The sequence below is a fragment of the Chelonoidis abingdonii genome, chromosome 8 (genome assembly GCF_003597395.2).
Source record: "Chelonoidis abingdonii isolate Lonesome George chromosome 8, CheloAbing_2.0, whole genome shotgun sequence".
Taxonomy (NCBI): domain Eukaryota; kingdom Metazoa; phylum Chordata; order Testudines; family Testudinidae; genus Chelonoidis; species Chelonoidis abingdonii.
Genome location: NC_133776.1, coordinates 84,733,832 through 84,751,105, shown reverse-complemented (window position 1 = coordinate 84,751,105; position 17,274 = coordinate 84,733,832). Strand labels below are relative to the sequence as shown.

Sequence of the window (17,274 nt, the reverse complement as noted above, 5' to 3'; positions counted from 1 at the left end):
GAGCATTGGACTGCCAACCCCAGGATTGTGAGTTCAGTCCTTCAGGGGGCCATTTAGGGATCTGAGGCAAAAATCTGTCTGGGGATTGGTTCTGTTTTGAGCAGGGGGTTGGACTAGATGACCTCCTGAGGTCTCTTCCAACCCTGAGGTTCTATGATTCTGTGGTGTTGAGAGCCACTCAACCAAACTGTACACCCTGCACATGATAGAAATCACTTCCAGCCAGGGGATGCAGCAACACTCGCAGCCGCCCTAGTTCCCATGGGCTGTAGAAAATGATACAAAAAAGGTTAGTAGCTGCAATGCTTTCTTCTGAGAATACTATGAAAGCTCTAGAAATGGGGTTCTAATCTGCACCTCTCAACCTCAGCAGAGGGCGCTGCAGAGCACTTCTGCTTTGGTTTAGTGAAAATGGAATGTTCTGCAATGGTTTAAGGTTCTTTCACAGTTCTGTACCTAAGCTGATGGCTTTTTATTTTTCATTTGCAGTGACAGTGACATGGCAGCTGTCATAAGGTATATTTCCCAAATTTGAACCTTAGCGTCCAAAATTTGAGTGCCTGCATGAAACCTCTAAGCTTAATTACCAGCTTAGATCCTGTAGCGCTGCCACCAACCAGGAATTCCAGTGTCTGGTACACTCTGGTCTCCCCAAAACCTTCCCTGGGGACCCCAAGACTCAGATGCCTTGAGTCTCACAACAAAGGGAAAAACCCCTTTCCTTCCCCCTCTTCCTCTCCCAAGATCTTTCCGCCTGGGTACACTAGATCACCATGTTTCAATTCCTTGAAACACAAATAAAGAGGATCAGGTTTCTCTCCCGCTTACCAGACCATCAATTCGAGCTTTGTAAATCTAACACAAAGAGATTTTTTTCCCCCGTCTTCTTCCTGCACCAATTCCCTGGTGAGTGCAGACTCAATCCCCTTGACTAACTAGGAAAATCAATAGGTCTTAAAAAAAAATATAAACAGACCTAGTAATATTTTCTCTTGATTACAGAGACAATTTTTTAAAAAGAAAAAAGACATAAAATGTCTCTGTAATCAGAGAGGAAAATATTACAGGGTCTTTTTTTAAAAAATGATAAACAGCCTTATTCAAAAAAAATACAATTTAAAACATTTCCAGCAAACTACACACGTGCAAAATACATATAAAACCAATGTAAAGCTATACCTCATACTGTTATTTCTAATCTGTAACTTATAAACACATTGGAATACAGAAAAATTAGAAAGAGCCTGGAGATAGTGTGATCACCCTCAGAGCCTAGAGAGCAACAGACACAGAACAAAGGACCCACACCCAAAAACTTCCCTCCCTTGAGATTTGAAAATATCTTGTTTCCTGATTGGTCCTCTGGTTGGGTGTTGTTTGTTACCCCTTTGCAGGTGAAAGAGACATTAACCCTTAGCTATTTGTTTATGATAGCAGCATATGGAATTTTGTACAAAAAATAGATGAGTGGAAGCTCAGGCTAAACTATAACACTAATAGATTCCTCATGTTACTATTATTATTTATCAGGAGTCTTTAGCACTATGAGCTAAACCACATGTCCTGATTTCTTCCGTTCACCGTGGAAGTGGACTCCTCTCCATACCCTGTCTCCCCCAGCCAAAAAATGTATATCCTTGGGTCACACATGAGATTTAAAAACAACCTTGAAAATATTATCTGGCTGAAATAGTTTTGAATCGTAGATTCAGGGCACAGCTGACGAGGCAAGTCAACAAGTCCCAGTCATCTGCCTTTGCAACCCTAGCAGACAAGTGGCATCTGTCAAACAGACACTCTGACAGAAGCACAAGGAAAAGATAGGGCATGAACTAGTGCCTGTTAGCATGCTAGAGTTAATAGAACAACAAGTAACATTTTTAACTCAGTGCTCTGGGATTTATCTGACCTGCCAGGCAGAGGATGTGGAATCTCAATGGATAGTCATATTTTAATGGTGTAATATGACAGTGCTAACTCTGAGTCCCCAGTGCTTGGAGCAATGAGCATCAATGCATGTAGACACAGTGAAACCTCGATCCTTTCTCTCTGTTGTGCGTAGCAATGGGTGCTGAGTAACCAAAAGCCTGAATCATTTGTTCTGTGTACACTAGAGAATAGCCTTGATGTTAAGTTGAAAACCTGACTGAAAAGGTGTCAAACAACCCTTAGTGTGGTAAGGGTCTAAGGTGATTTAACTTGCGTCTTTCAATGTAACAAGTGTTGGTTGTGACACAAACTGAGCAAACTCACTCAACCAATTTCTTCTGCATCTGTCTGCAAATTGCTGCCAGCCACCAGACAATTTTCTCAGGTCTGTTTGTTGTTTGAAATTATTCACCAATTTTTTTCTGCAGACTGAGTTATTTGCAGAGATTAGTTGCATGATCTTACATTCTATTATTTTAGAAACAGCATGTTATCATGTAATTATCAGTTGTGGCCCTGATTTGCCTTTAACTTTGGACTCAATCCTGCAAGGGAAATAAGTAGGGGAACTGGCAGGGGTTGTGACTGCTCCATTTGGTAGAAGGGTATGTTCAGCCCTTGCCACAGAGGTTCAGAATCTTGGGGTACTTTTGGACTTGACCCTGCTCTTGGTAGCAGCAGTGGCTCACGTTGCTTTTTCACTTTTCTGCGTTGCTGAGGGTTTGCAACCTTCTGTTGATCAGGCTGCTCTCATCATAGGTCTAGATACCTTTGCATCTCCAGGTTGAACTGTTGCATTGAACTCTACTGGGGACAATCCCAAAGACAGCTTGGAAGTTACAGCTATGCAAAGTGAAGTGGCCCACTTGCTTAAGTAGAATGGGTCAGCTATAAAGCAGTATAAAGCATGGGACCTACCTCTTGTAAGGACCATCTTTCCCCTTGAGTACCATGGCAACTGCAAAAGTCAACTGAAGAACCCTCTTGCGTGGTCCGTAGAGGTGCGCTCTTGAGGACTGGAGGCAGGGCATTTTCAGGAGGGGTTCCTGTAGGGTTACCAGACAGCAAGAGTGAAAAAGTGGGATGGGGGTGGGGGGTAATAGGTGCCTATAGAAGAAAAAGCCCCAAATATTGGGAATGGTCACCCTAGGTTCCTGGCTGTGATATCCACTCCCTCTCAGAGCAGAATGCAAGGCATGCCTGGTAGTCTAGCACTGAGCATATAGACCGGGGTAGGCAACCTGTGGCACACGAGCTGATTTTCAGTGGCACTCACACTGCCCAGGTCCTGGCCACCTCTGGGGGGCTCTGCATTTTAATTTCATTTTAAATGAAGTATCAGAGGGGTAGCCGTGTTAGTCTGGATCTGTAAAAGCAGCAGAGAATCCTGTGGCACCTTATAGACTAACAGACGTTTTGGAGCATGAGCTTATTTATTTTACATACAACAATAGTTTAGTTATATATTAAAGACTTATAGAAAGAGACCTTCTAAAAATGTTAACATGTATTATTGGCATGCAAAACCTTAAATTAGAGCGAATAAACGAAAACTCAGCACACCACTTCTGAAAGGTTGTTGACCCCTGATATAGACAATTGCTAGGTTAGTTACTGTGATTGCCTAGGATATTACAGGAGAGGGAGGTATTGGTACTAACATTTGTGGGTAGTTTATTGTGTTGCAACCACAGTAGTGGGTGCATAGAATAATTTTTATCAGTCAAATATGGGAGCACACTGGGGTCCTTTCAAACACGAATCTATCTGACAAGAGACAGTTAAACACTAGCAGATAATGTAGATAGTGGTTTGTCCTCTCACTGATGGTCCAATCCTGGAGCAGACTTAGCAGGTAGCAGAGTTGTTCACCAGGTGACTAGACTTGCCACACGAATGAGTTGTGCACACTGTCATACCCAGCAAATGAACCAAGAGCCCTGTGGTCGGTAAGCAGTGGTTCTGCCGGATGGGAGAAAGCCACTCTCCTTGACCAAACAGGAAGGTGCTGGTCTTTTCTTGAAGGTGCTCTAGGCATATCTCACAGACAGACACATCTATGAGTTCTCTCATGGCTGGGATGTCTGTAGCGCTATCTGAAGAGCTGCGCTACAGCAGTAACAATCTTTGGCTTTACAGGGTCTTCTTCCTGACACAGGACTAGCTAAGTGGACAGCCATGGATAGAAACCTCCTCCCCAGCCCATAACCAACTCAGTCATTCTGGCCAACTCTCTTGCAACTCCAGTGTAAGTGGACAGCTGAGGATACATGGCAGACGTGCTCCGACCTGCTATCACAAGGACCAACATTACCCACCTTTCCAATATGCCTGCTGGGAACAGGAGGTGATTACAGGCAGAGGGAAGAAACACATTCAGCTAGTGCAATTGCTTTCACCTTCACACTGGCTCTGGCAGACAGGCTTCATTTACACTTTGCTTACACTGTCAACTGTCTGTCACTTCACTTTCCCTTGTTTCTGCAGCCCTATGCTGCCGTCTTTTTCTTTCCCTCTTTGGGAAACATCACATTTGCTTTGTGTAAATGTACAGGCTGCAGCAGCTCAGCTGCCAGTCAGAGCTGGGATGTATGATTGTCTGTTAGCAGAGAGGAACATGGGAAGGGCCACATTGGGTCTCACCATTGGTCCCCTGAACTCAGCATCCTGGTGTCAGGGGTGCTGTGCCTCCAGCTATAATTCAGTCTCTCTGTGAGCATCTCCTTTATTGAGCAAGGCCCCAGGCTTCCCCTTTTTTTGCCAGGGTTAGACCTGCAGCTCCATTACCCTGAGACTGTGCCCTCTGGCTTCTGCACTCCTGTTTCTCACCATGGCTCTCCAATGAATTCAAATGAGTTTAGACCGCAGGTAAAGACTTTACTCCTTTGGAGAGCAATCCCACCAGCAGGCCTGTGCAGCAATGCACAGCAGCCTTTTCAAAACAAGCCAGCATTTATTAGTCAACTGGAACACAGTAATCAAGGATTCCTAGGCTAGTCCAGAAAAAACACAACTTCATGGAGAGCCCATGTGGGCAGTGTTACCTGCCTTCTTCTCCAAAACCTCTGAGATTTCATCTCTCCTGCCCTAGGCAACAGCCATCATGTCTCACAGTCTGCTCACACCCCTTTGTCTCAAGTCGCAGCATGCTGCACATGTTCTGCTTCTCTTGGCTTCCATCATTAAAAGTTCGTGTCCGCTGTTTGGCCTCCAGTGCATCTCCGAGGCAACTGCATTCATATGTGGACAGTTCTTGATAGTTAATTCATACAAGTGCAGGTATCAGTTATCTCCAGGTCCCACAGGAGAATTTAACTCTTCCACACCTACTGGATAACAATACCAAGCAAGTGGGGAAACTGAGTCACACATTATCCATTAAAAATATTATAAAAAATGTACACATTCTCCTCACTGGGCATAACCCTTCCTAGGGTCCTGATACTCATGATCTCACTGGTATCCTTTTTACCTTCTTTTCCACTCAGCACTTTTGTTGCTGATGAGAAAAGGGAGAGAAAAAAAAACAGATTCCATGAAGGACCTCCCTATTACTCATCCATTTTACCTGGAAGGTGATAAAGGCCAGATCTTGTCAGATTTAATGGGACTTAGGTGCTTAGGCACTTCAGAAAATCCCCCAAGGTGCCTAGCTGCATCGTTAGCACCTAAATATCTTCTAAATGTGGTCCTAAAATATGAGATTGATGGGTGGCAGTACAACATAGCCAGCCAGCCCTCAACTGTTGTATCATGTTGAATTTAGTCTGTAATCTGTTTGGGAGAGTCACTTGTTTATGGGAAGCACCTAGCATACTTTTGAGGTCTCAAAAGGAATGTATGGCTATGTAGGGGAGGAATGATGCGCTGGGGGGCTATATAAAGGATTTTGGTTTGATCCTGTTTCTAGTTATTGCATCTGGGCTACATTTCCCCCCTCAAGTGAAGTTTCAGTCCCAAGGAAATGTTTAGAGAAAGTTCTGAGCAACTGGGATGACACAGCACTGCTGCTTGTTCCTTGGCTGATTCGGTGAATGCGGGAAGAGTGGCGAGGAAGGAAGTGTAGTCTACTCCTATGCTATAGTTTTGGAAAATCTGCCTTACTCTGTTGAAATCATTTCACTCATTCACCTGCCATTTCACCGCCGTGTGATTTCTCAGGTACAGAGTGAAATGCACAGCCCCATTACCTCGATTTATTGTTCTAAAAAAATGGAATTCAACTGGCGAATACATTAATAGCTGTAGGTGTCCTCATGCTGATTTATGAGATGTCTATGCCGGCGCTTCAATGTAATTAATCTCTGGGGGCAGATTCATAAATGCGCTTATGAAACTAGGATCATAAAAAATGTCTGCAGGGACAATGTGGCAGGTATTAAGGAGGAAGTCACAAAGCCAGCTCAGGTAGCTGCTGCACAGATTCCTGGATCCTTGTTTGATTTTGTTAAGTGAATTTTATGCCAGTGAAAGTTTCCATATTGACAGCACCAGACTGATGTCTCTTGCTTATCAACAGAACAGATGCATCATGGACAATGGTAATATAAGCATTTCCTGCACCATCAGACCTGGCTTGGACAGATACACCTCTAGGAAAAGGAAAGTAGTTCAAGCTTCACACAATTCGTTGGTCCCTGTACAGAGACAATGCCAGAATTGCGGTTGTCTGTGTAACTTTAATTCAGCCCCCGTGTGCATATTGTGATAGACCCAGGCCAGCTGGGTACAACAGGGTACAACAAAGTAGTAGAAGGCAGATATACTGGCCACTGGATTAGCAGTTTTCTGTTCCCTGACTGACCAGAGCAGGGGCTGCTCCAGACTAATGAGAACACTTGACTCTAATTAACCTGCAAAGAGTCAGGTAAGAACATTAAGGTAATGTGAATACTTGACTCTAATTAAGGCCCTTTTGATACTATAAAAGGGTTCACTCTAGTCAGGCTGAAGAGAGCCAGAGGAAAGGAAGTATGGCTGAAGGGCTGGTTAATGAAGATACCCTCAAGCCATTGTTAAGGGAGCCCTAAGGTAAGGTGAAGAAGGGAGAAGCGGGAGAGCTGTGGGGAAGTGGCCCAGGGAAATGTAGCAACTCTGGCAGTGAAAGATCAGCTGCTACCATTAGGGTCCCTGGGCCAGAACCCAGAGTAGAGGGCAGGCCTGGGTTCCCCCCCAAACTGCCACTACAGAAACACCTCCTGGAAAGGGAAGACAGGCCTCTGTCAGGACAGGAGGGTAAACTGTTCTGAAATAAGCCCTAGGGACAACAGAGACTGTGGGAGTTCTCTCACCAACCTCCTCGCTGGCTTATGATGAAAAGGGCTCAGTAGACTGTAATCCTGGCCTAGAGAGAGAAGGGCTATGTGGAGGGTCTCAGTGAGCCACTGAAGCTGACACAAACTGCCTAGAAGCACGGGACCCATGGGCAGGGCTGCCCAGAGGATTGAGGGAACCTGGGACAAAGCAACTTCGGGGGCCCCTTCCATAAAAAAAGTTGCAATACTATAGAATACTATATTCTTGTGGGGGCCCCTGTAGGGCCTGGGGCTTGGGGAAAATTGCCTCACTTGCCCCTGCCCCCTCTGGGCAGCCCTGCTCGCGAGGCCAAGGTTGGAGCTCTGCCATAGTATGCATGATACAGTCTTAAATTGCATGATCAGATTTTTTTTTTCCCACAGATCCCCTGCCTCATTCAGTACACAGGACAGACAATGCTCAAATAATGAGCAGCTATTCAATAGTTTGTTTGCTCCTTATTGTTCAATGTGTAGCCCCAGGCTATATTTATGGCACACTATTCAAACCCTACTCTGAAAACAGAATTATGAACTTCCTCAGGGCCTTTTCTATGTTGCGCATCACTATAGTGCTGTATCTGAGTCCTTCATAAACATTAATTAATGTTTTTTTACAATACCCCTGTGCTGTGAGAGAGTGGTATTATGCCCATTTTACAGATGGGAAACTAAGGCAAAGAGGGATTAAGTATTCAGTGATTTCAATAACCCAAAAGTATCCATTAATATTTGGTGCCCCGTATGAGATGCCTGATTTTTCAGAGTACTAAGCATTATGCAGCACTTTATCTGCTCAAATAACAGCTTGCAGCTGTCAGTGCTCAGCACTTCTGCAAATCAAATCCTTGGGTCTCAGGTGAGGTACCCTGAAAAGAGGAACACACAATTAGTTACACCTGTGAAAAGTTGGGTTTAGATGAGGAAGTCTGTGACACAGGCAGAGGTAGAATCCAGTTCTCCAGGGCAGCACTTAATTTTCTTAGCCTTGAAGCTATCCTTTCTCTTCCTGCAGTCCCTAGCCTCATTCACTACACACCTTCCATCTTCAGCAACAGATGACACAGGGGATCTTACAGACAACTGTCTCCTTCAGTACACAACTCTGATCCATCCCCAGAGCAGATCAATTCTGTGCACTGAATGAGGTCGTAATAGGCTTTGGTACAATGTATGAAGGTGGACCAAGCCCAGGGTCCCTACACAAATATATTTTTTCCCTTTAAATCAGAACATAGTGATCTTGCATTTTAAATGCACCACATGGTAAGAGATGGAACTGAAGCAAAACCCTCTGATCTCAGCACCTCTGAACTCCAAAGACAGCTGGCTCCAGACCTGGATCTTGCAGTTCAGGCTCACCTGCATAGCTAACCTGGCCATTTGAATGGGAAAGTAAAAGTTTTGTCAGGTGGCTCTTTGCAAGATGGCAGAGGCAAACTTATTCCCTGGGCTGTTCAATCCATCCTTTTAAAATAGCCAAGCACACTGGGCAGCCACCAGCCAATGCGCAAGAGTGACAGCAGGATGCAACAAACTTCACACAGCTGGCTTTTCAGCTTTGAAGGTCAGCTCTGAATAGCAGCTTGCTGGAGATTCACACTGTAATATTCCAGACAGGCTAACATTGCTCTATTTTTAGCCTCCAAGCCGCCTTAAAACAACATCAACAAAAAAACTTCATGTCATCTGTCAAAAAGAGAGACCCAAAATATTTCAAATCTGCTGCATATCAATTCACGATAATCTCCCATCCTTCTGCAAAACAATGAATGAGACACCCCCCCCTCCAAGCCTTTTCCCCAGCAGTTTCAATGAGACTGCTCTGAATTCAGTCTGACAGCACACAGCAAAACATGACCAGTTATCATGGCTACACTGCAATCTCTGATCCAAAGGTATTAAAGCAGTGCAAATGTTGGAAGGCAGGATGTAGAGACAGACCCAAACCCACACCTTGGCTCCTAACAAACCAGAACTTCAGGGAACTCACTCTGTGGCTCTGGCTATCCTTAACATGTGAAATGGTGGGTCTCAGATTGCACACATTATACTTACCTAGATTAGACAGCCCACTTCTGTGTCCATCTTAATAGCTACAACATGTTTCTTAGGACAGAGGTTTTATCTTCTTCCTTGTGTGCAGTGTCAAGCTGTAATAAATAACGATGATGACAATAATTTGACTATGCTCACACGATAAACATCATCTGATAAATTGAATTCATTGTCCCTTTGTGACTTCCTCACCTGCAGTTATCCCCACCAATCCACCCCTCCCGGGAGCACTCAAAGCTTTCCAAACCCAGCAAACAGCAAAACGGACAAAGCAGAATCAACCCTGACCTGGCAGAGAGAAGGTGGAGATCAGGACCTAAGCGGTCCTGTTCTCTAGCCTCAGGTTCCATGATGTTCTGATCAATTGTCATGCTGTTGGGGACAAGGTGACCTCCTGCATGTCAATTCAACCCTCGGCAATGGGAAGGGGTTCAATGCAAAAAGCAAGAAAAAGTGCATCTTTTGCCCTCTGAATGCCACCTGCAATTATGGCTGTTACAGCTACTGGAGGACATATACACAGTGCCGGCTGGGCTTTGCACACCAAATTGCATGATGCTGGCTGTGATGCTGTATGATGGAAATATGACCATTTGTATCATTAACATTGCCACTATTAGACAGTTGCAACAAATCTTGTACAAAATATGTCATGTAAGGTATCAATGGAAAAGTTACAATCTATCAAATATGATTGTCCTGTTTATCTGTATGTATCATCTTTGTATCTAAAGTGATGAATATTGACTATGTACCAATGTTTCCCATGTGTTTGCTCCTGGAGTAACACCCACAAGGTAGTTTACATTCAGTCAAGCCAGCACATTGTGAATGAACCATTCAAGTCAATGGCTCATTAAAGAACACAGTCTGACACAGAACAAGCTTGTCCCCTCCAGGTGAGCCTTCCTCTGGACACTTCAGCCAAAATATGGGTAATGGCTGCTCCTATGAGTCATAAAAGCTTGCAAGGGCTTGTGACTTGCTCATGTGATCCTGGACTCCATCCTGTGCCTGTAATTTTCCATAAACTAAGATCGAGAGCAGCCCCTCCACATGGGAGAAGGTATAAAGCACCTTGGACGCATCTCCATTTTACCTCTTCCCTGCTCTGATCTCTGGACTGTGGACATGCATTAAAAGGAGCATATTGACTAGGGACTGAGGACCTTCCAGTCTTCTGGAAGTTACCAGAGACTTCACAAACCAGCAGTCTGTAACATCAGTGCTGCAAATCTGATTCAAGAACTTTGCAATGATTGCATGTACATGACTTCCTAAACCATTTTAACTCTCCTCTTCTTTTCGTTATAAAAAAACTTTATATTTTAGTTACTACAGGATTGGCAATAGCATGATTAGTGGGTGAGATCTGAGTTTTATATATTGACTCAGCTATGTGGCTGATCTCTTGGGATTAGAGGACACTATGTGATGAAATTGGTTTTCAGGAACCATTCATCAGATGGTCCAGTGTCTGGGTAGTAAAGCAGGGAGACTGCATTTTGAACTTCTTGTTACTCAGCAGAGTGAGACAAAGTTTACTTTTGTTATTAGTTTGGTATATCATATGGAAGAATAGCCACCAGTTTGGGTGAACCTGCCCTATTTCTGAGCAGTCTGTCATGAATTTGGTATTCTTAGCTGTGACCCACTGAGGCATGGTGACACCAGCTCCTAAAACTCAAGGGCTGTCAGGGACCTGAATCTTGGGAGCAGGAACTAGTGTGTATATCTTTATACTATATTATCTGTTTCTTTAAGAAAGCAAAATGAAACCAGCCCTTCCCTCAGTTTGCCATGTGATAAACTATCTGGAGAATGCTGGTGGACCACCTACTGCCACGCTATCCACTCTGCTCCTTTATAATGCATCAGCTGAATACAATCCCCGAGAATCAGAGAGGGAAAAGACCTAGTCAGTACCTTCCCATGGCCAATGTCGGACTGTTCCCTATTGTGCCTGTGCCAGGACTTTGTCCAGTCCACTTTTAAATTATGCAAATGATGAGGATTCCACTGGAGAGACTGGGGCTAATAGTCTTCACTGCTAGAACTGTCTGAGCCAAATTTGTCTTTAATGGGGTTACACTAGAGACAAATTTGGCCCTCTCCCCTGCTGTCTAGTCTATATTTTCCTTTGCTTGGTTTCATCCCAATACTCTTAGTTATATCCCACCCACTCGAGACCCACTACAAGGAATTCCCTTTCCTCACCAGTGTTTACACCCTTTGTACCCTTGTGTACATTGCTCATGCACAGCTTTCATTGTCACTTGGCCATGCTCTCTCTGTCAGGCAGCGTATGTTCACCGCAGCTGGGTGGCACAGACAGGAGCAAACTGCAGCAGTTCAGTACAAAATGCAGCGTGGAGGCCACATGAAGGGTTAAGAGAGCTACGGAGTACGTTGCCTAGGCTGTATAGCTGTATGCATGCCTTCTGAATGCCTCTAGGCTGCTCCCCCATCTTTCTACTCCTGGCCCTCACCATTATGGCATCTAAGCCACCTTGGGACTCTCTCCCTTTCCCCTACTGCTTGTATCCCATACCTCAGCCAGTCCCCATACTCCAAGGGACAATGCGGCACAACAATGATTCTGCCAAAGTCGCAGGTCTCGCCCAAATAAGACTTCTGTGGATATTTAATGAGATAATGGGTGTCTATGTCACTTAGCTCCCTCCTTAGAAGTCATTCCCTCCAGCCCCTTAAATATCTGTGCTGATCTTCTCTCTTAAACCAGTATCGTTCTGGCACAAGAGACAGTTTCAGAACATGTTCTAATCTGAATCCCCCGCAGATCGCTGGGGAATCCTGCAATGGTAAGTGAGGCACTTACACTTGTGCCAAAGTGCAAAAGCATTATAGAAATACAACAGCTGAAACTGATCTTTTTTTTTTTTTTTCAGTTGTAGCCTCATCCGTAGTGGGAGCAGTTCATGTGACAGGCAAAAATTGCTAACATTCTCATCTCAAACACATGCACCAAGACAATGACCATTCTGCACACAATCAGACATCCTAATGCTGGTGTCTAAAGCACCCTGGTTTTCCCAGTGTCAGCATTGTTTCCTACATATTCAAAAGAGAAATAACGTAAAGTGTGCTTCTGCCTCCTCATCAAAATTGTTCTCTCTACCTCTCTGGAGAAGACAGTGGAACAGTCCATAGAATGTTTCGTGGCACAATGGAGGCTGTGATATTTACCAGCTGAATGATCTGGTTAGATGGATGAAAAATTCCAGGTGGACATGAATATTGTTGATTTAGCACTCACAACATGTTTGATACTATGTAGTATACAAAAATAAAAGCAGTCTTTTCCCGCAAGAGCATACAGGAAATCTCCATGATACTGCAAAATGCTGCCCAGTGGTGAACCTAAAGAGACAGAGGAGAAATGGGTTTAGCACTTTTCAGCAGAGTTGATGGGCTTAAATTCAACTCAAAGAGCTGAGCACCACAGCAATGTGGGAACAGATCTAAACTCTCTCAGGTGGGCTGGACACAAAGCTTTAGCTCTTTTGGAAAATTCAGATTTGACTTTCAACTGAAACCCAAAACATCGTTGTGGCCTCCAGATAAGCATGGATTTTTCAAAATGAAGTGATCATGGCTTTGTTTTGATTAATCAGAGTGGAAGAATTACTACGTGTGTCTTGCTTACAACACTCCTGCTAATACATCCCAGAATGACATTTTTTTTTTTTTTTTTTTTTTGCAACAGTGTTTCACTGTTGACTCATATATAGCTTATAGTCCACTATAAACCCCAGATCCCTTTCTACAGTACTTCTTCCTAGGCAAACATTTCCCATTTTGTATGTGTGCAACTGATTGTTCCTTCCTAAGTGGAGTACTTTGCATTTATCCTTATTGAATTTCATCCTATTTACTTATGACCATTTCTCCTGTTTGTCCAGATCATTTTGAATTATAATCCTATCCTCCAAAGCACTTGCAATCCCTCCCAGTTCGGTATCATCTGCAAACTTTACAAGTGTACTCTCCATGCCATTATCTAAATCATTGAAGAAGATATTGAACAGAACCGGACCCAGAACTGATTCCTGCGGGACCCTACTTGTTATGCCCTTCCAGCCTGACTGTGAACCACTGATAACTGCTCTCTGGGAATGGTTTTCCAACCAGTTTTGCACCCACCTTATAGTAGCTCCATCTAGGTTGTATTTCCCTAGTTTGTTTATAAGAAGAGCATGTGAGACAGTATCAGAAGCTTTACTAAAGTCAAGATATACCAAGACTTGGTATATCTATACCAAGATATACCATGCTTTCCCCTCCCATCCACAAGGCTTGTTACCTTGTCAAAGAAAGCTATCAGGTTAGTTTGACATGATTTGTTCTTGACAAATCCATGCTGATTTTTACTTATCACTTTTTCTTCTATATGTTTGAAAATTGATTGTTTGATTATTTGCTCTATTATCTTTCCAGGTACAGAAGTTAAGCTGACATACAGGAGTTCAGCCTAGATGATCTAATGGGTTCTCAAGTTTGATGAAAACAAATTAAAATCCATGTGCCTCCCCCTCCCCAAACTTTAGCTTATATCTGTTAGTATGTATTTATAGAAAGCTTTGACTCACAGGAGTTTATCATGAAAACAATCATGAATATCTTATTACAGGCAGCAAAGTAATGCTCCTCATTCGTGATTGCAGGTCTGTCATTAACACGCAGGTTTTTGAGAAAGAGGAAAAGTTGTTATGCTTGTGATAATGCAATGCTTTTTCTTTTTATGGGTCTTCATTACCAGCCTCTATCTCAGATATAAAATGGATTCTGATTCAGCTCTATTGACAATCAGTGAATAGCATCCTTGCTGACTGCAGGGCAGGGGGAAATAAAAACAAGGTCGGTTGCCAGGTGTGTTTGTTATGGAGGAGGAAATAGCAAAGATGCTCTGTTTAAAGAAAATGTAGAGCTTGATTCCATTTTCAGTTATGCAATTTAAATCTGAAGTGACTCCACTGATTTAAATACATTTATTCCAGACTTACACCACTGTCACAGAAAGCAACATCTGGTTCAGGAGCTGTATTTTTCCTTTGTTTTGCTTTCTTCAACAATGCATCTTTAAAACCTTTCAATGAGTGGATGCTGATGGCTCCCTCTCAGCATCCTTGGTATGACATAGACCACTAAGAAAGCCCCCCCAACCCTGAAGATCCACAGTAGAATATCTTTTGGGATTGATCTCTTCTTATTATTGTGTCCTGCTGGGTGAGTGTGCTCACTAGGGCTTAGCATGAAGCGAAAACCTGCCCTAGTGGAAAAGGAATGATGTTTCATTAAGAAACATGAAGTGTCAGCTAACAAACAGTCTAGGACACTGGGATGTCACTTCCTGAGCTCCCAGACACACTTGCATGAGAATTGTATTGTAAAATAAATGAATTGGAACATAGAAGCCAAATAAGAAACCTTGGCAAAGTGTATCCGCATGGGGACAGGTTTATGAGCCGAGTCACATCCACCACTAATTAAGCCTGAAAAAAAGAGGTCTCTCACAACCAGCCCTCCATTAATTTTCATTGGTCCCTCGCTTCCTTTTTACTGGCAGACAATGTCAACTCAGCTTTATTAGTGGGCTGCCAGCACTGTCGAGGAGCTGCTCACAGCTGTACTTCTCCTCAGACAGCACCATTAGCAGTGTGGGCACATCCTACCCAATTCAGATTCACAAAGGAGCCGAGAAGGGATTGGCTGATAGAGGTGACAATTATAACTCTGGCTATCTTAATAACAAACATTTTGGAAAGGATACTAAACCTCCTGCCCCCATGCTTAAGTCAATGTCCCAGTGCAATCAGGATGAGACCTGATATGAGGGGCAGATTATTCTACATCTGCCTACTGGAGGATTATCTGGTACTAGCCATCATTGGAGACTGGGTACTGAACTAGATGGCCCCTGGGTCCAATCCAATTCAGCAGTACTTATGTTTTCTATGTTCCTATCCACAGCATGATCTCATTTAGACAATATAAAACCCAGGTAATCTCACCAAATTCAAGAGCCATCTCTAGTATAAGCGCGTTTAGAATCAGGCCCCATCATTTCTACATGCTGCAGTCAACAGACTCAGAGTGGCCCTTTTAACATGCCAAGTTCAGGTCCCTTCTTACAGTTCATCAGCCCCGCTGATCTTTTTCCAACAACTGCGGGTTTACCAGCATCGGTTCCCTTGTGCTCGCATTCAGCGGCCCGTCAGTTGTGCTGAGACTGGTGCCTTGAATGCCAGGAAGGACGCAGATTTTGGGAAAGTGGAGTGCAGTTAGGGCCAGATGAAGGCAATACAAGGCCCACTATGATCTTGAGTCCCCCTGTAGTTCTGCACAAGGAATAATACTTTGCATGTATTTGATTAAATTCTGCTCTCGTCCACATCAATGCAGCTGCACTAAAGTCAACTAGTTTGAACCAACATAACAGAGAGACCGCATTTGGCCCAGAAAGTCCCTTTCGTCTGAAACTCTCAAAGCACTTTACAAAAAGGAAATATTATTAACACCGTTTTGCAGATGGTGAAAACTAAGGTGCAGAGAAGTTTAAGTGACTTATCCAAGAACAGAGGGAAAATTAATGGCAAATTTGGAGTAGCCTCCAGGTTCACCTGACTCCTGTTTGCTTAATATAGTGTACTATTTGTAAGACAGTGGAGTTCACTGGTAAAAACATTACTACATCTGTCCTAGTGTTATGGCATAAGCCCAAACTCAAACTGGAATTTATATGACAGATAAATTTAAATATGAGCCTTTCTTGTATTTTCAGCTCATCAAAAACCCAACCTAGCCTGTGAACCATTGATTGCACTCAGAGGCATCAAGAAGATACTTACATATTGGTGCAAACTGTACTGTAGGCTGCGTAACAGGTATTTATTAGATAATCAAAGGTGTCTGGATTTCCTACAGGGCAGAAGGTACCTAGTTAACTCATGCAACAGTAGTTTCTGACACATTGTCAGTTACATATTTGCAACATCTCTGCCAATGGATCTCACTTTTCCAAGCCACTCACTGGGGGAATCTGCTATCTCTGGACACATAAGAGCCTAATGTTTGTGAAGTAAAAACTATATATGAGAGAACAGTTTACTTTATGCAGAACAGAGTGCAAAGGAGAAGAACCGACTCCCAAAGTCAGGTGGGCAAGGAGATTGAAGCAGCAAGAGGGCACTGGAGGATCAGTCGCTCTATTCAGACTGCCTGAGCAGAACCTGTCCATCCCTGCAGACCCTCTACACCAGGCACTGACTTGCCTTTGTTACTCTCTCACGCCTCTCCTTTTCCCCATAAATGTATTATTAGGAGAAATGTTTATTCTTATTAGCAAGGCAGAAGCTCGTTAACGACACCCTAGCATTAACGTGATGGGAGTTGTCACATGGAATTATTGCAATTGCCAACAGATGACACTTTTTTGTTGATGTTACCATTATTTGAAGACAATGGTGAGAATTAGAAAAAGGATGCTGCTCAGGGCAGGATTAGCTTCTGTGTAGCTTGGTTTTATAAAATATGGGGAAAAAATCAGTACTAGCTTCAAACCCTCTGATCCAATCCCCAGCTCACTATCCTATTTCATGTCTTCCTTGAAGCATTTCATATTGATGACTGCTAGAGGCTGGATACCAGATCAATGGATCATTAGTTGGGTCCGATATGGCAAGCCCTCCATTAGCAACTCAGTTCTCCAGGAGTAGAGTCACCATGGCAGTGGAATGCTGCACCATGCTTCTATGAGTCTTGGAGCATCTTGCAAGTTATTTCCTTTCACAGGCAGCTTGCCTTATGAAGACACAGGGAGAAGTCTTCTGGTAAAGAGATGGACAGCCTGCTACTCTACCCGTTGTGCCTGGGCACCAAGGGGTGGTGATGGGAAAACTGTATGAGAGATGGGATTAGAAAATTAAGAGAACTGCTCAGCTCAAGAGTCTGGTAATGGATTCACGTTGGACAC

General features: G+C 43.6%; 1 long non-coding RNA gene across 1 annotated transcript; it reads right to left on the bottom strand.

Annotated features, from left to right (window-relative positions):
• Positions 1–2,853: 2,853 nt before the first annotated feature.
• Positions 2,854–9,366, bottom strand: LOC116819807 (uncharacterized). The gene is made up of 3 exons (XR_004372485.2): positions 9,282–9,366; positions 4,974–5,255; positions 2,854–2,975 (listed from the first exon to the last, which is right to left on the bottom strand). It is a non-coding gene; the product is annotated as an uncharacterized LOC116819807 (long non-coding RNA).
• Between the last annotated feature and the right edge of the window lie 7,908 nt (positions 9,367–17,274).